This window comes from Phalacrocorax aristotelis, chromosome 1 (assembly GCF_949628215.1).
Source record: "Phalacrocorax aristotelis chromosome 1, bGulAri2.1, whole genome shotgun sequence".
Taxonomy (NCBI): Eukaryota; Metazoa; Chordata; class Aves; order Suliformes; family Phalacrocoracidae; genus Phalacrocorax; species Phalacrocorax aristotelis.
The window spans coordinates 136,187,342-136,212,795 of NC_134276.1; the positions used below are offsets into that span (position 1 = coordinate 136,187,342).

At 42.2% G+C, this 25,454-nt stretch overlaps 1 long non-coding RNA gene across 1 annotated transcript; it reads left to right on the top strand.

Moving 5' to 3' along the window:
* LOC142052170 (uncharacterized) lies at positions 1-11,027 on the top strand. Its single transcript, XR_012658747.1, has 3 exons — positions 1-103; positions 9,033-9,148; positions 9,694-11,027. It is a non-coding gene; the product is annotated as an uncharacterized LOC142052170 (long non-coding RNA).
* The last annotated feature ends 14,427 nt before the right edge of the window (positions 11,028-25,454 follow it).

The following is a 25,454-nucleotide window of genomic DNA, read 5'->3' on the forward strand; positions in this document are numbered from 1 at the left end:
GGAGGAAAAAGAGTTTCTAAGAAGTTGTCAGAGCCTTGCCTGTGCATTTTCTCTTCTGAGTGGTGGAGTTTTCTTTGAGCAGCGTTATCCTTCTGTTTACGAGGTAAAATACTAACATATTAAGTTGTTGGATGGGATACTGGTGTGATAGTTGCCACATTGCCAGCATAAACCTTAATATACATGAGTAAGGATCTCCTAAGCTGCGTGAGCTTGAAACCAGTGGTACATCTCATTGCTTTGGGGTTAGAACACTAAATCCTGACTTTTAAACTTTAAAAAACTTTTTTATTTTTTTTAAAGTGAAAATTCTTCCATAATTTATGGCTTCAGTCCCTGGGGCCATTAGACAAAGCCACAAGATGTAATAATACACTCTAGAAACTGTGACCATATGGAGGAAGATATATGCTGTTTTCTGGTTTGTTTTGGGTTTTTGTCTGGGGTTCTTTTTCCACACAAAGAGTTGGCTCAAGAGAAATGTTTTGAAAAAAGTGACAGTCTATAGGGTTTTCAGGGCCAAGCAGACCTGGAGGTGAAGTTTCTGATGAGGTGGGAAGGGAAAGGCCATTTACCAGTTCTGGGGACTGCAGAGCAGTAGGAACAGTGTGTACTGGGTAGCATGTGAATTGCTGGTGAGAATAAAAAAATAAAATTGCTTGTACAAGGCATGCAGAGAATCAGTACTATCATTTCAGTATTTGTTATGATGAAGATAAAAAGGAACTAGGTGTACACAAGGAGAGAAGGACAAATAAAACAGTTTTAATTAGAAAATGCCAATCCTGTATAACATGAATTGTTTTGTAAACTGCTTTCAGTTTCTCTGAAATTGTATAAAGGAAAACCCAGGAAAAAACCCCAGGTTATCCTTTGTTTATTTGTTTGTTTGTTTTAAAATATTCTCATTTTTCACTTTGAAACAACCCTTTCAATGAGGCTTTATATTGAGTTTGTGTGACCTCACTGTCAAAGAAAAGCTGAGCACAAATCAAAATCCTCTGGACTGTTCTGAAGTGATTTATCATTGCTGATGAAATTTTTGTCTGTGGAGAAGTGTGGAATTTTCAGTTTTCTTTATGCTTGAAGCTGAGCTGAATTTGGATTTCCAAAGTCCTTTTGTGTGAGCAGAATCCACAGCTGCTGGGTACAGCTCCTTACAAGTCAGCCCCCCTGAGCCCACGGAGCTCATAGCCTAAACACATATGAAGCAGATGAAGGACGCATCATGGGGGAAAAACGGAGAAGGGCTCAATCTGCAAGGTGCAGAGCTCTGCAAGGTGCTCAATTCAGCAAAGCTTTTTGTGGGCTTAGTTTCATTCTCAGTGACTCAATAACTATTTACATGCCTGAAGTTAAGCACCTGATTAAGGATTTTGCTGAATTGGAGCCTGAGTGGTTGGTAGCCCTGGGATCAGGTCTGTTTTTAAATCACCACTTCCAGACTTGTATCCCCCTCAGCATCGCTGCCCTAGTCAAGATCCCCCCTGATTCTTCTCCCACCCCCCCCTTTTTCCAGGCTCCAGCAGAAACTCCTTAATACCTCTGCCTTTTCTTTTTTTTAATTCCTTGCTTGTGTTTATATTTCTTGCCAATTTATTGTCACCTGCAACTTTCATTTATGTACAGATCATTCATTCATTGTTGATCACATGATGAATGCAGTTTAATAACACCAGTATTAACACTGATCACTTTAACACCTCGGGAAAGAAAAAAACAAAAACAAAGTCCTTCCAGTCTGATTCGTTGCTGTTTATCATTACCCTTTGTTTCTGGTCTTCTAGCCCGTTTGCAGCCTACATATTAGTACTTTTTTTCCAAGCCAATTTGGACTAATTTCTCCACTGATGGTTTCACAGGGCACGGGATCAAATACTTTACTAAAACCCAACCACATTGTATCTCTTGTATTCCCTTCACCCACTGTGTTACCTGTCCAAAAATTAATCAAATTTATCTGGCAAAACCCAATCTTCTCAACCTCTTGCTGCCTATTCTCACGATTTTCTTACCCTGGAGAGGTTTAATGATGTACCACTTCCTCCCACCCCCCATAGTTGTTTCAATACTGTATTTTGGATAGAAGCTGGACTTGCGGGATGAGTGAGTCTCATGGCCAGCCTGCACTGTGCTGGGCTGTAAATCCTGGGAAGAAGGACTGCTGCTGGGAAGGGTGTGTTACTGGATGTGCCACCAGATGAAATGCTTCCCTGTCAGATACCCAATGATTCAGAGTGCTTTCACACAGTGTCATCCTTGGTCTGTGTTCCAAAAGGCACTTTCAAAAGAGTAGGTATCAACTCTAAAGCAGTCAAAAGGAAAGCAAACAAAACTGCTTATCATTTTGGACATTTAGGTCTCTCACTCGTGACACAGCCATCAGTGGTGGATAGGCTAACAGTGTGTTATTTAAATTCTTACACTTAAAAATACCTTGAAAAAGCTATTGGTGTCTCAGCTAGGACTGGAAGTGGTTATGTTTGAGTGACCAGGATCTGAATTACCCTTTATTTAAAAGGGCTCCGTAGGAAAAGAACCACTGCAGTGGGAAGAAGGACATTCCTGTGAGCTGATAATGGAGATAAAAACTGTTTGAATCAAAAGGGTCCACTGTATCTTTAAAATGTACAGTGCTGCAAGTGCTGAGAAAGAGGAAAAGACTGTGGAAGAGGAGAATGAACTTTAACAAGTATCTACCACATTAAAATGAGAGTTTAAAAATAATTTTTTTTAAAAGCTAAATTTTCAGTGCTTTGTAAATCATGGTCAGGGTGTCATATAAACTGTCTGGTAGAGATAACAATGGAGAACAAAACTAGATCATCATATATCTGGCATTTTATACTATGGGTTTTCTCCATGTGCATTGGTGCTCCAGCAGAGCTACTTGCGTTGCATACTTGAGAGCAATTCAGTGACCACAAAATATTTCTCTTATTCCAAGGAGATTTTCAGAATGACCTGAATATTCCCAACAGGCTTCCCAACAGTACTTTGGGAAGTTTCAGGTGAGTCTGAATTCGAATAGTCTGGTTTGTTGAAATGGCTCCAGATGCTTTGACTGGCAGAGGCTCCACATTAAGCTGTGGTGCATTGCCTCCTTGGAAGGGGAGTTGCAGTCCTGTGGCTATGCTCTCTGATCAGACCATGTCCCCCCATGATGTAGCGTGGTCTCTCCTGTAAGTGAGCAACCCCAGGTGGCAAGACAAGATGGATGGGGGGCCTGTAGCAGTGAAGAAAGTTGTGAGCTCCTTCGTTGCTCCTTCTCAGGAGGCAGCAGCCTGGCACCATGGAAAAGTGCTGCTGAATTTTGAGCTAGCTCAAAATGAAATGCATAGGATGAGTTCAACACATTAAATCACGACATATCAGTCAAGGGGTACTGAAATTATTTTGATAGAGAGTGACAAAATTAAGAGTGTTCAAATTTCCATATAGTATTTTTACTATTGCATTTGATTACTGTCTCCTGAGGCAGGATGAAAATAAATGTTGTGATATTTTCCTGGTCTTGGAAATTCCTAGTTCTGCTCAACTCAAGTTCTAAAATATTTCATTTTTCCAGCACACAGATGTTTGCATCCTTGCATACCTGTCCACTCCTAATACCAGACCTTAGTTCCTTTTTTCTCCTAAGTCATGCACTTGCAAAGACATCTTGAAACCTCAGAAGAAAGTTGGAATATTTATTCTAAGTGTAGGGAAGATTGTTTAAAACTTTAAATGAGGGTTAAATCTCAAAGTCATTACTTAGTTTTATTTAGGTTTTTATCAGGTAAGGTTACATTTGATTAAATTGCTGCCCATGTAAATGTCACCGCTGTGGACACTCTGCTGAAGACCTGGCCTCTGGGAAATTAATTAGAGCCAAACGTGGTGTTTTTGTCCTGCCTTTTCATGGGTGGACTATTGTGCCAGTCGAGACTTAACTGTTAAATGGCAGAGAAAAACATGATTTTATCCTGTCTGAGAATGTGACCCGTTGCCTTGTATTTTTTGTTTACCAGTTCCTTCTAAGAAAACCCATCTGGGCTGATACACTGTTTCACCACTCAGTAAGCTCCGGTACAAAATGTGTACCTTGTAGCTTAAATTTGCCCTTCATATAGGGTTGCACCAACAGACCTTCAGTCAAATAATAGGTACATAACCTTTTCCATGAAAAGTCATTGTAGCAGGGCTATAAATAAAGCTACACTTCTCTCATTTTGGGATATGTATTCTATAATCTTAAAAACTCATGGACGCTCACAGGTCTGTGTAGAAAATACATTTGTAAAATTTTTACTACACTTCCTCTACATTTTTGCTGGCTTTTAGTAAATTGAGGCATCTATGCAGCACAACCAGATTAGATACAGGCTTAACGTACATAAAATGTTTCCCCCATGACTTACTTCCACCTGGCTTAACCCACTTCAAACACTCTTTCGGAGGGCCTTGGGTTTGCTTGTCTTCCCAAGGCTGCCTGCTTGTTTCTCCAACAGCAAACGCGAATAGGCTGGGTTTAGGCTTTGTGCTTGTGCTCTGCCCACTGGGAACCTTTACATGCTGAAGAAGACCCAAGCCAATGGTGCCAGTAATGGTTTCTTCTTCCTCTCCATCACCAGTTTCATGTATTAGTAAAGAAGAGTTGCAAAGGATAAGCCACTGGATTTTCAGCATGAATTTTCCCTGTCCTTTGCCAGCAGTGAGGTAAATATATTTTTACCTTGGGGTTTTTTTTTTTTTCTTCTTATTGATCAGCCAGAGTTTGTAGTAATTTCAAAGGAAGCAAGACAACTATTAATCTGAAAGTATATGGTGTTGCTTGCCATTACACTCTACCTACAGACAACTAGGGTGCTGGTGGACTAATTCCAAGGAGTGCATATAGGCTAACCTATGCTAGGTGTTGATTTGTGTCTGTGGATGAGGTCCACCACTCCTCTGGGAAATCCACAGCTGGAAGATTGTTAAAAAGTCACTATCCTTACTATGACAAGGCTAAGCTAGTGTACCTGAGGGTGCAGTATGCTTTGAGCTGATCAAACAGCTAGTTTCCACTTAACAGGGCAGTCCTGCCCCCCCCCCCCCATCACCTCCCTCACCTCTCTTGTGCCACTGATGGTGTTTCCCTGGTCAGGCAGGGAGCCAGCGCTGGGGCCTGACCCAGCAGGAAGCTGCTCAGTTGTTGCGACTGTTCTATTTGCCACCGATTTAGGTTGTGTGTCACCAGTCCCCCAAAATAGTTCAGTGGGAGGTCAGCTGAGCTCCAGAGCTTGTGGCACAGAGATCTGGAGGAGGACAGGAGGACTGCTTTAGCTTTGTGACAACAGGTCATTGAATTGGTTCAGGCATAACATGAAAAATATGATCCCTACAAAATAATACAGAAGACCTGTATGGCTTCTCTGAATCTTGCAGGAGTGAATCCCTTACTGATAGAAAGGAAAATCTTTGTGAAATTGCAGCTCAGTTAAAAAGTGAGAGATCTCTTTGGGTTTGAGAAATAGCATGTAATTGTGTAATTAAAGGTTGGATCCCTGATACATAGCAAAAGGAGGAAATTATGTTAGCCTTTCAGTCTTCAGTGTTTTGATAAACTTCCCCATACAGAATAAGCAGCTGAGTTTAAAAGTGCAGTCTTTACTACAGGAGAATTCATCTATTGTTGATCTTCTGTTCAGAAAAGGTGTTATGAATAAAAGCCAAAGTTTGCAAGAGGATTTCTTTGGATCAGCTTGTGCTTTAATCTAAAGAAATGCAACCATAAATCTTGTCCTTTCCTCTCCCCTTCTCTCCCTTCCTCTTCTCTCTCTGAAACCTGTGCTTGCCCTCTGGACAATCCCTAACTTATATTCTTAACTTTTACTTTGACATAAATCTAGGACATCTTCACTGGAATGTGATTGGTGTACCAAACCTATAAATTGCTGACCTGTAAAACAAGGTAAAATTTGACCCTTGTTGCAGATTTAGGGGTTTGATATAGGTTCTGATCTCACTCACAGTCATAAACTGTTTTTGTTAATGAAGTGACATACAAATTGCTGCAGCATAGCCAAGGGGGGAATTGTTTGTTGTATTAGTAAACTGTGGTCCACAAATATGATATAGTTACTTTTTAATAAAAATAAGACTCAATGATATTTTGTACTAATGCAGAAACCAATTCATTCTCAGCAGACAGACTTATGTAAAAAAAGAAATTAAAGCACTGCTTCACAGTATTTCTAGGGTGGCTCCAATCTTGTTTGAGGCATTCCTGTTATTGACAGTAATAATCAAAAGAAAAGGAGTACACTTTTTTTTTTTATCCTCTTGTCTAGTGCTTCTGCACTTAATATCTTGTTCTCAGAAACAAGTCTTGTGTACTTGAAGTCCTGGCTGTGCAACACAATTCTTGTGTGACCTTAGACAAATTCTTCACTTTCCCTGGGTATGATTCTTATTTATCCTCTCCTTACTTCAGCAAACCACCCTGAAAGCAGAGACAACTCGTATTTACCAGGATGCTATCAGTGATGCAAAGTGGCCTTGGCCCAAACTGGAATTGGTTTCCCACATATGAAATAGATTCACTGGTATTTTCTTTGCCTGCTTTTGTCTGCTGTGTCCATTTAGGTGATGATGTGCTAGAGAAGGGGCAGTCTGGAACAGCAGGCATGTGTTGTGTCTAGTGCTAAGAGACTTATGCATTCGCTGAGGTCTCTAAGCGCCACTGTAATGCAAATAATAACACCGCTGTAATAGCGCAAGGGGGGAGAAAAGCTCAGATTCTCAAATCTGAAAGTTTCTGAGGTGCCGAAGCCCATGGCAGGCAGTTCCAGTGCAGCTGAGGGCTTTCCTTGCCTCTGAAGTGGGGCGGTCCTGACAGCTTTCCTGAGGCAGGGTAACACAGCACTTTTTTTTTTTTTTAAAAAAAAGAGTTGTCTGCATGTGGGCTGTGAAATTACAGCCTTTAATAACGCTGGCCTAGTCTCAGTCAAGCAGGTTACATTTAATGGCCCCCAGCCTTCCCCATGCCACTGGTGAGAAGGGCAAGGTGGCTGGGCCCGCTGGGCAGCTCATCCCCCGGGCCCCCTGGGCCGAGGAAGATGTCCATCCTCCCCTCCACACACCTGGTGGGTCAACATCAGTTAAGCAGCTGGGGCAGCAGGGGAGGTGGTGGGGCAGAGGACTCATGCTGCAGCTGCTCCGGCTTCTGCTGGCTGGGCTGCTGCCAGGCCCCATGGTTGTAGGAGCTTTTCCTGCCGCTGCCTGAACACAACGGCAGCATGGGCTTTGTTGCAATGTATCGGGAAACAGCTTCATCTTCTGCGGAAAATCTTGAAATGTTTAGCTGACTGGTGTTTACCTTGTGCTTGTAGTTGAAAGGACAGGAAGAACAGACAGCCATCTGTGCACCCAAGGTTTAGGTATTTGGGTTAGTGCAGGTAATGCAAAACCCAGCAAGAAGGGAGTGCAAAGCAGGCCCCTGACTTTGGGTCTGTTGTTTACAGCTAATGTATGTTCACTACCTCCCTCTTTGCTGGTTGAGACTGGGTTAATTTTCTATCACACTGTGGTTCCTGAAGGCAACACACTGCTACCAAAATAGCATTAAAAATAAAAATAAATCCAAGCCTGCTTGGTGTTTTAAATCCAGGAAAATGCCTCTGGGGCCAGGTTGAGTGTCACCAAAATTGCATTACAGCTAAAGAAGAGATGTAGCCCGCTTGCCTTATCCAGGGGCTGAGGGATAACACACTCACTGCCACAGTTTTTGTGGTGGATAGGCCAGGGGAGTTTCCATGGCTCTTTGTGTGCAGTAGGTGTCATTAAAAACTCAACATTTGCCTTGGCTGCAGCACTTGGATGGTTACAGCTCCCAGGCGCAGTGTGGTAGAACAGTGACTTGATGTGGCAGTTCATGACTGACTTAAAGGCACTGTTTTTTCTTGAGCAAAAAGAAAAGCCATTTTGGGGGCACAATAGCTTCAGGTCTGTGTGTGCCATGGCAGCGGTCACCTAGACCTGTAGAATAATAATAATAAATAAGATTGCCTGTCATGGTAATTGGTCTTGGCAACATCTCAACAGGTTTATCTAGTGGCTATGTTCCTTAACCACATTGTGGACCACCATTTTCCTGCTTCTAGTTAGGTGCAGACCTTGGGACTTCGGGGCATACCTCAGTTGTCTCTAAAGGGAGGGTGTGATGATGCTAAAACCTCCATGGGTGAGTGCAGTGCTCAGGTATTACAGGGATTTTGAAGTTCCTGGGTTGCCCCTCATTTATGATACATGAGCAGAAATATTTGGAGGGAGAAGTAGTGTTGGTTAGAGCCACTGATCATGAAATGCATTATACCAGCCTGTCAGTGGCATCCTGAGATGTCAAATCTTGTTGGAAAACATTTTGTATGAATGTCTTATGGCAAGTGCCCTCTACTTCTACCACCTTTTAATAGTAGGGATGGTGGGACGTGAAATAATGGTAAATGTGCAAGGATCTTTGGGGGAGAGTAGGCAAGCCAGTATCTGTTCTTTTATTTTTTCTTTGAAATGTGACTTTTACCATTCTCAGGTTGCCTACAAGACCAGCAAATCTGAACCAGAGAGGCTGATCAATTTTCTATAGACTGACTCAAGAAATATGGTTAAAGACACTGTTGCAGTAGCTACAGGTCTGAATCAGAAAACTTGGTAAAATCCAGAATTAAGAGGTAAACTGTGCAGTGCACATTTTCCTTCATATAGCAGACCTGAACAGTCTCTGAACTGCTGCAAATTCTGATAATCCTGATCCTTTAATTCCAAATACTGTCTACAACTTCCTCATGAGGGGTAGCAGAAATGGAGGTGCTGATCTCTTCTTTCTGGATGCAAGGTAATGGCTTAAAGACGCATCAGGGGAAGTTCAGGTTGGGTATTAGGAAAAAGTTCTTCACTGAGAGGGTGGTCATGCACTGGAACAAGTTCCTCAGGGAAGTGGCCATGATGCCAAGCCTGATGGTGTTAAAAAGGTGTTTGGACAACACTCATATATATGGTTTAATTTTCAGGTTGCCCTCTGTGGAGTCAGGAGTTGGAGTTGATGATCCTCATGTGTCCTTCCCACTCAAGATATTCTGTGTTTCTGTGCTTCAATGAAATAGTGCAGCTAGGTCCACTTCTAATGGTAAGATTCATAACCAAAAGTCTCATCCAGAAAGACCTAAGGTGTAAAATGGAGTTTGTTGTGGCTGACTTAGCACTCAAAAATTGCATATCTTCACGTAACCCCCAGCTTCTTGAATATCTGTCAAACAGTTAATGGATCCAGATAGCTTCTTACAGCTTTGCCATCCTTCCTTGCTCTAATAAGCCTTCCTATGGTGCATGAGGGCCATTTGGTCTCCATGTTGCCATCTAAAATTTTTGGAGTTCAGCATGGCATGCTACCAAGGGGTGACTGGAGCTGCATTCCTTCAGTAGAAACTCAAATTTTTTTTAACTCCTCATGAATGTGACTGCACTGACCTTGATCTTTGCAATCAACAGTCCGTAGAGTAATGACTTTTGATCACCATTAAATTTGATTAGATTAGAGCCACCAAGCTACTGCCTTCACTCTAGGAAACAGGTTCACTAACACGGAGCTCTGCTCTATTGTGAATTTGGTACTCTCTCATGTTGGAGATTATAGAGCTTTTTGGTAAAGCTATCTCTCCTAATGTTTCTCAGGTCTGTCAGACGTGCAATGGTCAATTGATTTGAGCTTGATGAGGTGAGATTTGCAATACTGAGCACGATGAGGTGAGACTGGAAGAAGTGAGAACCCAAACAGTTTGTGGAAACACTATTTTCTGTCTTCACGATCTTCTTGTTTCTAGCTTGAATTAATTTATTTCTCACCTATTCTTTCTATTGAGGGCATGGAGAATTCATCTACCTGCTAATCAGGTGAGTGAGCTCTCTAGGTACTGCACTCTCCTTGGCTTGGTTCTCTCATTAGGGCTTTATCTCTCTCCCTCATGTCCTGCATGCTTGAATGGGAAGTTGAGAAAAGACTAGCAGCTGGCTTGCAAGTTTGTCACTGCTACTTCATTTTATTATCCTGAAGTAAATTCTGAGGCCTCATGAAACATTTTAGTTTGAAACATTTTCTCTGTAAAGTGCTGTGTACATTTTTATGGACATTTCAGGTTTTTTACCAAGGAAAGAAATCCCTTTCTCCCATACTTGTTACTTTTCTGCATTAAAGCATTTAGGACAGAAATATTTGTTTCTTTGGGAGGGCTAAAGAATTAGACAACATAAACAAAAAAGAAGAATAGAATAAAAATGCCATTAATGTTTTTAACAGGATTACAGAACCATATTCTCACCATTAGTAATTCCTGCTAGTTTCATAACTCTATTGAACAGAGACAAAAATCCTAATTTTGAGTAACATACAGGTTAAGTGGACTAAAAAGACCAAATGTGAGAAACTAAGATTATCATTCTTATTTTGCATAAATGAGTCACAAGGCATCTAAATTAGCTGATCTCTCCCCTTCCCACAATCATATGGATAGTAATGATCTGTTCATAAATGGCTTTGGATGCCTAACCAGACTTCTGAAATGTTGGCAGAGCTCAGGCTTTCTTAAGGCTCTTAGTGCTCTGGCTGAAAATTGTGTTTAGAGGAGTTCATAAATTGATTTTTAAAATTATCTATAGGGTTTTTTTCTGAGGAATGAGAATCCCTTCACAATGTTTTCCCTTTCTAGGTTTTCCTACTGTAACAATTTTGAGACAAATAATTTCTGGATAAATCTATTTTTAATCCACTACACCATGATTGAAATCCAGATCCTCTGCAACAGGATGTTCTTGAGAAAGCAGAACCTTGTGAGGCGAGACGAGGAATCTCCAATGGGAACATTTGCCAGACCTGTGACGGAAGAGAATTCTGACAGTCAGTGCAAGTTAGAAAAACAGAAAGATATCTGAAAGAGAGTGAAACAAGCAAAAAGCTGAGCAAAGCAGATCCCCAGAAACTTCCACAATACTGTCTACCAGGAAACTTCCACAAAAAGAGACACCACAGAGTGGGAAAAGAAAAAAAAACCAAATTTTGCCTTTTACAGGTTAACAATGTGCTGAGTCCTATAGCAAAAATTTTCTAAAAGGAATCATTTGGCCCAGTGGAAGTTGTACATTCCCATGCTGCAGCACAACACTGCATGTGGAGATTATCATGGTCCAAAAGCTGTGCTGTCCTGTTGACTCAAGCACAGGGCCATGCAGACATGCTATCCTTGTGCTACTCTGGGGACTTGTACTGTGCCACTTTTCTTTGCATGAACCAATTTTTATTGGGGGAAAATATTAATAAAAACTCAGCACAAAGATCTCAAAGAAGCTGCAATACAATGCCTTCTGCAAGAGTTACTTCATGTAGAAAGACTTGCTTAAGACTTTGTACTTCATTAGCCACCATGAAATGTTCAGGTGGGACAGTAACAGTAAATGAACCAAAACCATCAGCTGTTATTAAACATTAGAGCATTCAAATACAGAAAGAGTCTTAACAATCTACTGGAAGTTGGAACACCTTCAGATACCAGACACAATAGCTGAGATGCCACCTGGAAAAGCAATCAGGAGCATGCCTTTCTGTGGGCAAATGCAACTCCTTCTGTTCAAGTAAATGAAAGCGGTACCTTGAAATGACTCCAAAGCCATAATAGTGTCGTGAAAATGGAGCATAAATTCCTTGGTTAATCTAGGTGGCCAATTGGTGTGAAATTTCATGTAAGCTTAGTTTTAACACCCTTTGACTGTTGTTTTGCAGTTTGGATTTTTTGAGATTTTTTTTTCTCATCTTAAGACTCTTACAGAAAGTCTTTGAAATTAGATGTTGTGTGAAGTTCAACCCCTTCTGTTTTTAAATGCATATATATGGACTTTTTAAATGGATTATATATATATAAATACGTAGTCAGTGAAAAAAGTCTAGCATCCTGGATGCTAAGTTTTCCTGATTTAACAGATGATTTAAAACTGAAATTGTATTTCCTTCCAGTTCCAGCCATTCTCCATGGTGTAACTAAGCAACACCACCTTCATGTTATTGATGGGGCTGTGTGCACACAGATCATACTGACTGGGATAGGCATAACTACAGTCCTCTTTAACCAGTAAACCCTGGATTTCAACAACAATGATTTTCTGCTGGTGAGTGTAGAGTCACTGATGCAGTGCAGAGCCTCACTAGAGGTAATTAGGCTTCTATAGGTATGAAATATACCTCATTTAGGCTTGTAAAGTCAGGGAAATAATAAAGCACTTGGCATTTTCCTCTCTTCTGCAAGCACAAGGAGCACATTTAATCTCTCCTGCCACTGTTTCATTTCACTGACCATGCTCTCCATTCTTATCTCTGGCCCTTCTGACAAAATGTCTCTTTTTGTCCCTTTGATGTCTCTTCCTCAAGCACCTGTTTCCAAACCAGCACGAGTACAACATACTTCTGCACCAGGTGTAGCAGAGCTGGAGGAAAAAAAGCAACCTAACAAAGGTTTGCGCATTGAATGGGTCAGAGCTAAGGACAGTGTGATACAGCATCCATGGTCCCCAAACAGCCATAAATGTTTTCCAGATGAGGCACTGCACAGGGCTGAGGTGGGTGAGTCCCACTGGTGAGTCTCTGCTCATGGTCTTTGTCTAACTCTCCTGGAAATAGAAATTCTAGGGTTTTGGACAGAGCCAGGTGAGTTCCATCAAGTTTATTATTTTGGCTTCAGTGTTGACATGGCTGGAGCTGGCATAGATGTGGAGATGGCAACACCAGCTCCAGGCAGGGCATGTAAGACTGTCTTGGAAGAGCTAGGAAGGTGGGAAGGGAATGAATTGATGGTGCCAAGCAAGGCATGGAGCACGACTGACTTTCTGAGCATGGCCCATCTACCCACAGCATACTATGGGAGGTCTGTCATGTTAGTAGTTGTGGGAGGGGAGGAGAGAGTGTCATATGTGAGTTGACAGCCTGAAGATGCATTTGCTTGATTTTGTGAATTTGTGCTGGGGGTGTTATGCTCCACCTCCAGTTGTCTCAACAGTGTGCTTGGCAGATAGATTAAAAAATTAATTTTGAAGACTGTAGAGGGATGCCAGTCAAAGGTGGTAAAGAAAAGCAAGGGAGCTTCTTTCTGAAAACGAGGGATGATGATCTGAGGATGACCAACTAAGGCATGAAGGCTTGATATTGCAAGGGTTTGAGTGCTGTGCCTCTCATCCAGTAAAGAGCATTTAGTTAACTTCAAGTTTGTAACTGCATGAACTGGAGTCAATGGTAGCATTCGCAGGCTTAAAGTTCAGCAGCTGCTTTTGTACTGTGGAATGGTATCCAGAATTCCTCCTCTAGGACCTGCCTTAAAAGTGGGCGGGATGCAGACTGTCTACTAAATATCAGTGGGATCCACAGAAGAGGTCAAGCTAAGACAAAACACATTCCCAGGATAAGGTCTATCTGTCTGAAATTTCTGACCTAGAGTTTTCTAAGCCCAGTAAATATATACTCACTAATGCAAAATTCCATGCTGCCTAAATGGATTTCAGTTAATTTTCTGCTATGAAAGCATTTCAATTTTAACAATAGCTGTCACTCCCAATATAATACAGAAATAGTTTAGTGATATAGGCCTTAAAACACTAGACTGATAAATATTTATATTACTTATTTTAAGTTAAAAGCTTGGTTATGAATTGTTTTCATTCCAGCAGTGTAAACATCCTTCTAGAGTATGCACTGTAATGTTGAGATTGAAGTCACCCACCCTATTTGCCTGGCCTTATTTTATCAGTGCAAAAATATTCTTTAGTGGGTGCTGATGAAAGTATTTTTACCACTTTCACTGTAGAAACACTCTTCTCAGGACAATACAGAGGGGAAAAATGATGTTAGGTACCTATGGCAAATGAGCATTCAATCAGCAAAAGAGCTTCAGTTCTTTATTTGTCATATGTTATTTTAGTTCAAATAGAAATTTGAACACATGAACATAAAACCCAGACCTTCTTTGCAAGGGGCATTTTCCTGGTGATAAATGGATTTTGCTTATTTTTTAGTTATCGGTTTATGCTTATTTCTTAAAGAAAGCTCAGCTTTATAAAATGAGAAACAAAAGCTATTTAAGGTGTGTGAAATGAGGTACCAGCATAAATAACCTCAGCTCTGAACTGACAAGCAGTAATAGATAAATAACTGTATATGGGTTTTGAACTGGAATCCTAGCCATATTAATGTGGTGAAAGGGAAGTATTTGAATGATGGCAGCAGAATGCAAGCCTCCCCAGTATCATCGGAGTCTGAAGTGGCTGTAGAAATTCAGGCAGTCATTTAATAAAACACCTCTTTTACTATGGAGGCTGTAAATTATACAAGCCTGTCAAGTTACAGCTCTGCCTTTGTGCTCAGCACGATTGTAATGTTCTCAGTCCATAATTCAGAAAAGGATTAAAGTTCTCCAATGCTCTGCTGTTTTTACAATGTTTTGGTGATAATAAGATTACCTCAGCCTCCTTCTCTCATGTGAAAATGTCGCTAGAAAGACATACCATATATGAAGGTGGGGTTTTCTCACACACATGCATATATATGAGAGGGAGAAAACACATGACAGTGGTGTCTGGCATCAAAATCTTATTGTAGGACAGGAGATGCCTCATTACTCATGGATGTTGAAGACATGCAGCTAATTTATGGCTTTGCTCTGCAGAAGTGCTGATAAGTCTTTAAGGTTATGTCAGTAAGGTTTCTGTTTATTAAAAGCAAAGTTTAAAAATAAAAGTTTTTTAAAAGCTTGCAAACACTACAGAGCTTTTAGAGGACCTATTGCTTGGAAAGCCAAGTTTCCTTACTTACCAGGGCTCTAAATGCATAAGCCTCAGAAGAGGAAAAACATTACAACTGGTGCATATCAGAAAGTAATAGCAAAATAGATTTTCTATTAGAATAAAGTTCTGTTTTTAAAAGCCTAGTGTCAGTGGATATCCTGGGGATGGATAAAATGATACATGCTCTGCTGGTGATCTGGGAATTCCCTGTTTTTTAGGAAGCTCTGATTTCTCTCATTATTTGCCTCAGCATATCAGGTCTTCAGTCTGCCACTGGGCTTGGACTCCCTCTTGCTGGTTCTGCAGTTCTGGCTGCTATAGCTTTTAGGATGCGTAGGTATCTTATTTTTGAAGAAAATGGAAAAATATTCCCCTAACAAGTTGTTATTGGTTTTGGTGGGGTTTTTTGGTTATGTTTTTGTTTTCAAAGGTGATACTATGAAGGCACACAGAGATGAGGCAGAGGTCTTGTGGAGGACAGATTAGACAGCAAGAGTGCTGGAGAGTTAGACAAAGATGCACGAAAGACAAAATTTGTCATATGTTGCTTCAGTATTGCTCTGATTATCTATCACATACCAGACATACTTAAGTTTCAATTTCTATGCAAAAACTCAGGTTAATTCCATTTACTTGAATTATTTAAGAAAAGGAGAGGATTCTAGGAGATATCAAAGCCCTAGACCTCACTTACAGTCAGAGCCTACAGCATTATACAGGAAAAATAGGGCCACAAAAAGACATTAAATTCTTTGTGTTATGAAGATCCAGGAGCAGGCAGCTCCCCTAGAGTTAGCTGTTATTTCAGCTATGCCCTGTATGAATGACCTCAGAAAGCAATTCTGTCAGGAAGGCTCAACTGTTGTCCATGAACACCTTGATCATGCCTCTTCCACCCTGCCACTGGGAGGAGGAACTGAACAACTCAGCCACCATTAGCCCCCAGGACTTGCCCCAGTCTGGACAAAGGACAGTTTCATGCAGTACATTGTAGATAACTACGGTGTCACTGAGGTGTTGTCAGGCATAACTTTGTCTTCAAAAACCACAGTCCATTCCTCTGGTATGGAACAGCCAGTTCGCAGAGCTGTGCAGCTGTCTGCTTCAGTTGTGCTGCTCTGGTTGTCCCTTACATGCTCTTCCTGTGCAGATGCAGAGGAAAATCTGTCTGCAGCAACACTGAAGTCTGCGGTGGACCGTGATGGAATTGAACAAGCTGGAAAGCTGTGCCCACCACCTGGAAAACTCCTTGTGCGAGCACTTCAGATACCACACATGCTCAAGGCAGTAGTGTATATTTCTGCTGCTGGGAAGCTGGAAGTGCCTATAGAAAGAGGCACCTGGGAAAGAAATAGGGATGGACCACACTAGGCATAAAGCAGAAAAGCATCCTTTCTGTACAACCTCCAGCAAGAACTGTCCTTGTAGGACACCATCTGTTTACTTCTGTACCTCTAGGCCAAGGCATTGAGCTGGCATCAGCCTTTCTGCTCTCCCTCTTGCCTCTCTCTGCGTGTACTGCATCTGAAGCCATAGTTGCAGCCAATGTGGCCAGATCAAGCTGGCTTGAGGTAGGTTGAGCCAATACATGCATTGTGCACCACTGTTGCACATGTCCCTCCTGGAAGAAGAGCAAGGTGAAATTTCACAGACTGGTGCAAGTCTTGCAAAGGGCCTCTAGGATGGTCAGGGGCTGGAGCATGTGGTGGTGTATGAGGGGAGGCTGAGGGTGCTGGGTTTGTTCAGCCTGAAGAAGACTGAGGTGGATCTAGGTGCAGTCTTCCACTGGCTAAAGGGGAGTTACAGAAAAGGCAGAACCAGATTCTTCTCAGAAATGTACAGAGAAAGGACCAGAGGCAAGGGACACATATTGCAAGAAGAAAAATTCTTATTTTTTTTATTAGGAAAAATTCTTCCCTGTGAGAGCGGTGCAGCACAGGAGCAGGACCCCAGGGAAGCTGAAGAATATCCATACTTGGACATTGTCCAAGCTTGACTGGGCAAGGGCCTGTGAGACCTCATATAGCTTTGGAATTAGCCCTGCTGTGAGAATGGGGTTGGACAAGGGGCCTCCAGAGGTCCCTCCACACCTGAATTATTCAATGAGTCAAAGTCTGCGCAGATCGTTCTAGCTCCTCCAGAGCCACTTTCCACCTTGTGTCGCTGCTCCTGACACGGGCTGCTCTGGGGTTGCTTGGTCATTTAGAGCTTACAGATATTGCTGCAGTGTGTGCAACTCATGATATTGTGTAGAAAAGAAAATCTGCCTTATCGCCCCTCGTTATTCCTGCCTAAAAGTTTTTTCCTAAATAGTAAGCTAGGAAAACATGAAAGAAGCTCGTTTTTTGTATACTTCCTTGTCATCCCCCCTGCATTCCTCACCCAAAATCTCGTTAAAACTTTGTTCAGTCAGCCTCAAGTTTCCTAAAAGAACATTCTACCCTGGGATAATATCATGCCTGTGAAAGTTCAGGCAGATTATTTTTTGTCTAGAGGGAGAGTAAAAATTGGTCTTATAATGGAGGTCTTGTTTCAAACAACGATGAAAGAATTTAGCATTTATGACATCAGTGGGGTGGCATGGGCGTGGAGTCGCATGCAAGCAGGGGGAAGCTGGGCTCTTCTCTGCATCAGTGGTTTTGTGAAGGAGTCTTTCACTGATGGAGGTTTATTCAAGCCCACCTAAACACATGTACATATTTATTTACTAAAGCAAACCAGACTACAAATGGGACCAAAATCTGCATTTAAACATCCCTACAAGCAACCCCTCTATGACAAATTCTTTCTCCAGCCCTGCTTAAGAAAAAGCCTGGGAGAGTTTATTTTCCTCAGGCTTTACAACTCATTGTTTTCCACAAAAGCACCCCTCTGCTTTTCCAAGAGTAAGGATAATTCTGTGGCTAAAGCACATGACTAGGACTTGGGGTTTTCTTCCCAGCTGTTGCACAGACGTCTTGTGTGTCCTTGAGTAAATCTGATTAATCTTGCTGCACATCTGTAAAATGGATGCAGTGCTCATTTTCCCCATTCACAGGAGCTGATGTGAGCCTTTTAGGCCTTCATGAGACAACCAGATAGCAATGGAAAGAAATATGCATACAATTTTGTGTACAAGTGTGTGTGCTAATTGAGGAAACAGTGGAAAATTTTCTGCCAGAATATATTTGACAGAGCAGCTTATTAATTCTGTAGAAGTTTGTATGCAAAATCTGTTTCTAGAAAGCTTATGGATTTTTCCTCCCAAACTGAAAAGGATGTTTGAGTTGGTCTTCCTTTCTTTTTTTTTTTTGTAAATGAAAATGAGAAAACTCAAAATTACTTTTTAGTGAACATGAGAAAACCTTGTTTTGTCTTTTTCTTTTTTAAAAGGTGGAAGTACCTCTTCCCAGATAGCTATAGCTCACACGTGTATGGGAAAAGCAACGTCATTCTGCCTAAATGCAGGCACTCTCAGGGCTGGGAGGTGACTGAACAAATGAACATCCAGCTCCATCCCATCGTGCTTGCTCAGTAGGCAGATATGCAGGATTTGCTTTATCATCAGGGTCAGTGTACAGCCCTGTACCCCACCATCAACTTCTGAACCCTGCAGCAAGGAGACAGTGATTACCACCTTCCTGTGATTGTCTGTCATGCTCGCCATCCTTGTCCCTTGAGTACTTCACAAATATTGACAGAGAGAGTTTCAGGAAAAGGTATCTATTACCACATGCATTTTCTGGTTGAGAGTTGAAGTTACAACATTGTCAAAGGTGTCCCCAGATATATGGTGTCCTGCTAGAGGCAAATCTGGCTTGAATTTGAAGGAACTACATATGTTGAAAAAGCAATATAGCATGAATATGTTCAACCCTCTACACTTCAAAGAGTATAACTACAGCAATTCATTATGGGCAAGGGTTTTTAAACTGACTGGTGAACTTCTGTGCCTCACTTCCAGCTGTTCATAATGTGATACCTTGGAGGGACTAGATTTTCTGTGAGCTGCATGTTCACAGCTGAAACTGAATTCTTCTGACAAGGGGGCTCCTCTAGATTAATTCAAGATAAGGTTCTTAAAATAGTATCCACAATTACTAGCTGAATTGAAAAGTTAATAAATATGATAAAAATTTGGAAATCATCTTAATTTTCAAATTATATTTTCCCTTCAAATTCTTTTATAATAATTTTAATCAGTTGTCGTGTGGTAGAAAACATTAGTGAAAAATGGGGCGAGCTCTGTCACATCATGAGATTTAAAAGAAAATGCTTTTAAAATAATTTTTGAAAATTATAAACCACTTAACGAATTACAAGCCTTAAAAAAGGTGTTTGCATTTTTGTGAACGTAAATTCCCATTAATTTTCAAAGACTATAATCTGCACCCTGCACTTTAAAGCATAAGCATGAGAAATATTGCCAGTGCCAAAAGTTCAGGTTGCAAGTATTTACGGGAGTGGCTGAAAAATGAGATTTAGAAAGTAGTTCAAGTTCTCTTCACATTTTTCAGTTTTCATTCATCTTCTGTTACATTCTTAAGCTTTCTCATCAACAACAAGCACTGAAAATTCACTTAAAGAATATCAGTGAGTTGCTTATGTTGCCACATATCTTCAGGAGCTGGAAATTTGAACAGAAGAGTATCATGAAGTCATGATAAATCCTACACATTGGCAAAATTGGCTTCACTATAATGTGTAGCTCCCTCTATTTCTAACATTTTAACTCACTACTGTACACGGATGATCCTGTTCCTGCTGATAATAATTACAGACTCCCCATTGACTTATGCAGGAGCAAGATGGGAACATTTTGGGCATGGTTATATGAAGAAAAATCCTGATGGAAAAATGTGCCTCACAGGTTAGATACTAGCTCAAGACTCAGAAGGTTATTTCTGCTCTTTGCTTTCACACAGCCTTCTTGTGTGATCTTGGGTAAGCCTTTGAAGGTGACGGTGTAACCCTGTGCCTGTGTTCCTGCATGGCACCTTTGCTAGGAGTGCAGGAGATGCAGCTCAGCCCTAGGACTGGTGGTTAGGGGGTGGTGGTGGGACTGGTGGTGGAGTGGGACAGAGTTTGGGAAGAGAGCTGTTTAGAAACACCCCCTTGCAGAGTGGGCTGACAAGCATGGATCCAGGGTGTACATGGTCCTGGGTGCAGGTCCACTCAGGACCTGCTCCATCCCTGTACCAACACTGCAGCACTGAGCGATGCTAGTATCCCCTTTGAGATAATATCCTCTTCAGCTCTGAGTGTACTGGTCTACCCCTCAGCTGCAGATTACACCACCTCCTTTTCTTCACCTTCTGCAGCTTCTGTTTTGTTTTGGTTTCTGTTTTTTGTTCCCAGGGGCTTTGAGATTGTGTCCTAAATTCGCTGGGGCTGCTCTGAGCCTCTCTGGAACTATAGCTGTCAGAAGATGTTGAAATTATCTTGTCTGAGCTCCTTGATCACACTGAAAAAGACACATTGTCCAGCAGTTCCTGTATCAAGTCCCCATATCCAGAGGCTGAACTCGACTATCCCTGGAGGGAAAGTCAGTCACCATAATCCAAAGATGTCTCATTATGTTGCACCCTTCTCATGCAATGGGAGTTGTTACAGTGGATGACTCTCCTTAGAGTGGGCGTTTTACCTCTAGCCTAAACGTATCTCTTTTCAGATATCACCTTGCTGTCTGAGATCTTTTTAGGCTTTTCACTTGCTAGGTGAGAGCTCTGTGGTCTTTCCACGCAAGCACTTAGAAACCTTTGCCTGGGCACATCTTCTTGGATGAAACAAACAGACTGAAGTTGCTCAAGTGTTTTGCAAGGGCTGGCTCAAGGCACCCTGGTACTGCAGGCAGAGCTGATCTTTCTCATCTTGCAGGGGGGCGGTAGACATATTTGTCCAGGTAAGGGGAAGACATGGGATAAGGCTTGAAGCTGGGGCAGAAGAGATGCACCTCCTGGCACACTTGTGGCTGTGCCACATGCCCTGCCTTCTCACTCAGTGGCATTGGCAGCAGCCAGCCTGGCACAGGCAAAGCAGAGCTGGTGCTGCCTATGGTTGTCTGCTCTCTTAGGTGATAACTGCCTGCTTTGCCTGTGGTGAGAGCCAGCTCCGGTCTCATTGCAGGTATTCAGGACTGTTGCAGCTCTTTTCTGAACCATTCCCAGCTTTTTAACATCCTCTGTTTTAATGACATCCAAACAGGGACACTACATTCAGTGGCAACAGGTCTTTCACTGTTCTTCCTTGCTCTTCTTCCACCTAAATCTCATTTACTAATTACTTCACCAGGTGGGAGTTATGTGCTAAACCAAAGCCCCAGGCAGAAAACCTTTCTGATGCACCATTGTGTCCCAGTTACACTCCTATTTGTGTGTATGCTGAGTCACATGTCTACAACATGAGATGCTCATTGCTTCTGTTTTAAGCCCAGACCTGCGAAGTGTACCACACAAGCTGATCCCTCAGCCCAGGTGGAGCCCCAGTGAGCTGATTTGGGTGCTGTACCAGTCCTGGGGCCTTTTTCCAGGATCAGAGGCAACATTTAAAGCCTTGCTTATTTTGACAGTCAGCAATTGCCAAGCCAATAATCTGTTTGTTTCTTTATCAAGCAGACTAATAAATGGTGCTGCGCTGCTAAATCTGTCTAAAGGGGAGAGATGGCCTTTAGTCTTATTCAGCATCTTATGATTATATCAGCCTGTCGTAACCCAGCCAAGTATATTTACATGAAATAATGGAATGAGTTTTGCAAATTTCTTCCCCCCTTTTTTTATTATAAGTGACTGTCTAGCCAAGTTCATTTCCTCTCCTGTCTGAGCTCTTCTCTGAAATATATTATCCCACTTATTAAAAGCCAATAGCACTGTGCTTGCTTTTCTTCCACCCTCTCAGAAGAAGGGGCATGCAGGGGATGCTTGGATTAAGTGAGTGGGGCACCCCAGAGCTGGGATTCTTTATGAATGAGCTCATATCCTCTCTCCGTATGATAAGAGGAATGCCGTTTGCATCCCAGAGTTGACTACATAAACACACACACTTGGACGGGTGAGCATTTAGCCTGAGCATAAACTACAGTTGCCAAAGATCTGACTGACAAGGAATCATCTGCCCGCTCTCTGCACCGGCAGACCGCAGCCATTGCTCGGTGGCGATGGTCCCTTCATTCCTGGTGAAATCCACCCCTGCCGGGAGGGGGAGGGGGAGGAAGGGAGAGGAGATGACAGATCCCTGTTTGCATTCTTCAGAGAGAGCAGCTGCAATTGTCTTACTACAGTATGTCAACATGAAATTATGACAAATCAGGCAGGGATGTACTAGCAGATGAAAACAATAGGGAGGAAGCAGAGCAGAGGGAAGTTGGGAAGAATGAACTATACCTAAAATTCTGGAGGTCGATACCGTCCTGGTGGAAAGTGCCTCTGAAAGTGTAATAGGACTGAAGACTGTTGGTATGCCTGGACATGACTTAAGGAGCATGTGCTGAGTTTTCAGGTTTGTTTAAATCTGCCTCTAAAATGCCTTTTTTTTTTTTTTTTTTTTTTTACATTCCATAGGAACCTTTTAAAAATTAACCTGAGAGTGGCAGGAAAAAGGCTAGTCTGTCACCTTTTCCTGTGGATGGGACACAGTCAGGATCCCCACAGAGCCAACTGAGCACCCACCACTCTCACACTGTATGTGATGCCATGCTCTGACCTTGGCAAAGGTAAGGAAACCTCCCCGGCCTCCACGGTTACGTGTATAGAGCCACTAAGAATGAAGAAAAAAGAAAAGGGATTTCCTACCCTCCCCCCCCCTTTTTATTTTCTTTTCCTTTTCATTAAAAATGTTATTGTTTGATAGCAAAGGGAGAACTAGCAGTAGAAAGGCTTCAGCTTCCTGCTTGCCGCCTCCTTTCTATCTAACAGAAGTCCTTGAAATGGGATGCAATGAATGCTTCCTTTATTAAAAACTAAGCCTTCTCCAACCCACACAGTTTCACAACACTTGACAGAATGCACATTTTTCCAATGTCTTTTTTTTTAACAATGTCCAACAATAAAAAAAAGTCAGTAATGGAGCCATATTCAGCATTAGTGTAATTGGGAGCAGCTCCCTCTGGTCTCAAGAGGAGGTGCGCTCCGTTTCACCAAAGTAGGATTTGCTAGCACGTGGACGCCTCATATTTAGGATTGTCACTGCTCACTACTAAGAGTGGCATATAAACTTCATCAGATTTGTGAGTCTATTTATTTAGCGCTGTGCATCTTGGCTGCAAAAGAAAGAAGGAAAAAGGCAGTGAGCACAGGATTTTTACCTAAAAGCTGGCTTTATTTCCCTCCACCCAGGTTCTGCTGCCTCTGCCTGCTGCAGCTGGCTGGCACCTCTGAGGAAGCTGCCATGTCACACCTCACTGGAGTCGGGGAGAACGTGGTGGGTTTGCTCTGGAGGGTGGAGGGTGCATGAAAATATTTTCTGTGGTTTCAGTTTGCATGTCTGCATGGAAAAGTCTAGTGAAATGTAATAGGTATGAATCCAGGAGGGTCCACAGAAATGTGTGAGGACAGTTTTCAAGGAAACCAGTGCAAAAACCCCAAAACCTTTTCCGGGCAAGGAATATTCCCAATAAGCTTTCAAAATCTGTAATATCTTTTTCTATTAAATTCCACAGGAGTTTTCCGTAGGGCTGGTTCCAACCTCCCCTCTTCCAGGCTCTCAGTGTTACATTTTAATGAACTGAAATAGCTTTGCTCTGTGCTCACTTACATTGCATCTGTCATCAGTGGCACTTCTCTAGCTGCACTGAAATTATTCTGTGCTTGCACTGCTCTTCTGAGGCAGTGTGAAGTCTCCAGTCTCAGAGGAATATCTGAGTGAAAGAGCTGCCTTTCACCAAATTTAGTCTTTAAAACTTCAAGTAATATGACAAACCTATCCTGCAAGGGCATATCCTTCCTGTTGGGCTTACTTCCGGATGCAGAGTGCCCTGACATAGCCATTCTGCAGATCCATCCCTGGCAGCCACTGCCATCTCCTTCTGGAGATCATAAAGCCAATGATGCTAATTCAGTGGATGGAGAGTGAGCTCTGTCCTGACCAACAGCCTAGTACAGCTGCTCTGTCCAGCTGGCTTGTGATGGTGCCCCTGGAATCAAAGCAATGTCACATTTATTATTAGGTGCCATTTTCTGAATGTCTTAATGAACCTGACTTCCTTCTTTGAATGCCTGAGTTAGGTTAGTAGCAAGGTCCTTGTATTACTCACTCACGGAGAAAGATGCCGGGTTGCCAGGCATTGAAAAGCTTGCAGGGCCAGAGGAAAATGAAAGCTCCCCTGGCTGAAGCTGGGACAAGTCTGCAGGGCTATGAGGGAGTATGAAGCAGGATCTTGGCAGCCCACAGGCAGTTGTATGGTTGGAAGCCCCAGAGTTATGTAGCTGTTCCTGCCAGTTACATGAGTCCTCACAATACTAAGGCATTGCATGGCAAGAGGCTTTCCTCCAAAAGAGGGATTTAAGGGTTGGTGAGGTGGTGCTGAACATCAGAACTTCTCTCTTACACATCCTCTCCTTGTGAAATTTTGCTGTGGTTTTCCCATTGGTTGGGGAAATTCCCCTACTGCTGATATTAGCTACTCTCAAGAAGCCTCTCTCTTGCCTTTTTGACAAGCAATAGTAAAAAGCCATTGCCCATGTTCTGTGCTTTCCTATATTCAACTTTTATTTCTTCTGCAACCAGATGGCTTTATTGCATTTCTTTTTATTCCTCCTTTTCTCATAGCTTCAAACAACACAGACTTGTCAGGCTTTTTTCTTGTGAGTCTAATGTGAATGTAGGTATATTCTTACTAAGGTGGTCTTAAACTTGAAGGCCACAGTCACAGGCTGTGTTCTGGTTCTTTGTTTTGTTATCACTGTATAAAAGGAAGGTGATTTGAGAGGGAATTTTTAGCAAGATATATCTTCCTGGCCTGGATGAGAAACAAGCACAAATGTGTGCTGGGAAGCTCAGCAGAAGGATTGGAAGAGGTACAAACTCAGGAAGGCAGGCAATGTGAAATGATCATATGCAGCCCACCGAAAAAGCAACTTACAAAGAAGGATCAGGGTCAGCATTATATTTAAAGGGTCAAGTCTCCTTAGTTTGACCTAATACTCTACCTGCTAGGCTGTCACAAGCTACGTTAGTCCAAAGATTGTTCTACAGATCTCACTTCCCAACATCATTCCTGTATTTCTCTCATGATTAATCTGATGAGTTAATGTAAAAATACACAAGACTAAAGACAAAGACTGCTCCCTAAACCTGCTTTGTGGCCTAATTCTTGAACTTTCTTTCTTCATGTGCTTTTGTTCCAGCCTTGGGAATCTCCAGTGTTTGCTCTCTGGGGCCCACTATCACAAAGGAAATTCATGGTACTTTTGCCATGAGTTCATTCTGCACACATGCTGTAAATCTGGTGCTACAGGGAGCTCGCAGGTAGACAGCAACTGCACTCTGGTTGTGGAGTAGCCTGTCAAGTGGCAGAGGGTTCCCTATACCCTGCTGAGCTTCTCTTGGCACTGAATGAGACAAATGGGCAGCTTGGTGACAAAGAGACCAAGCAGAAGCGAAGTCTCACACTCAACCTCCAAAGTCTATACCTGACACAGTCCCAT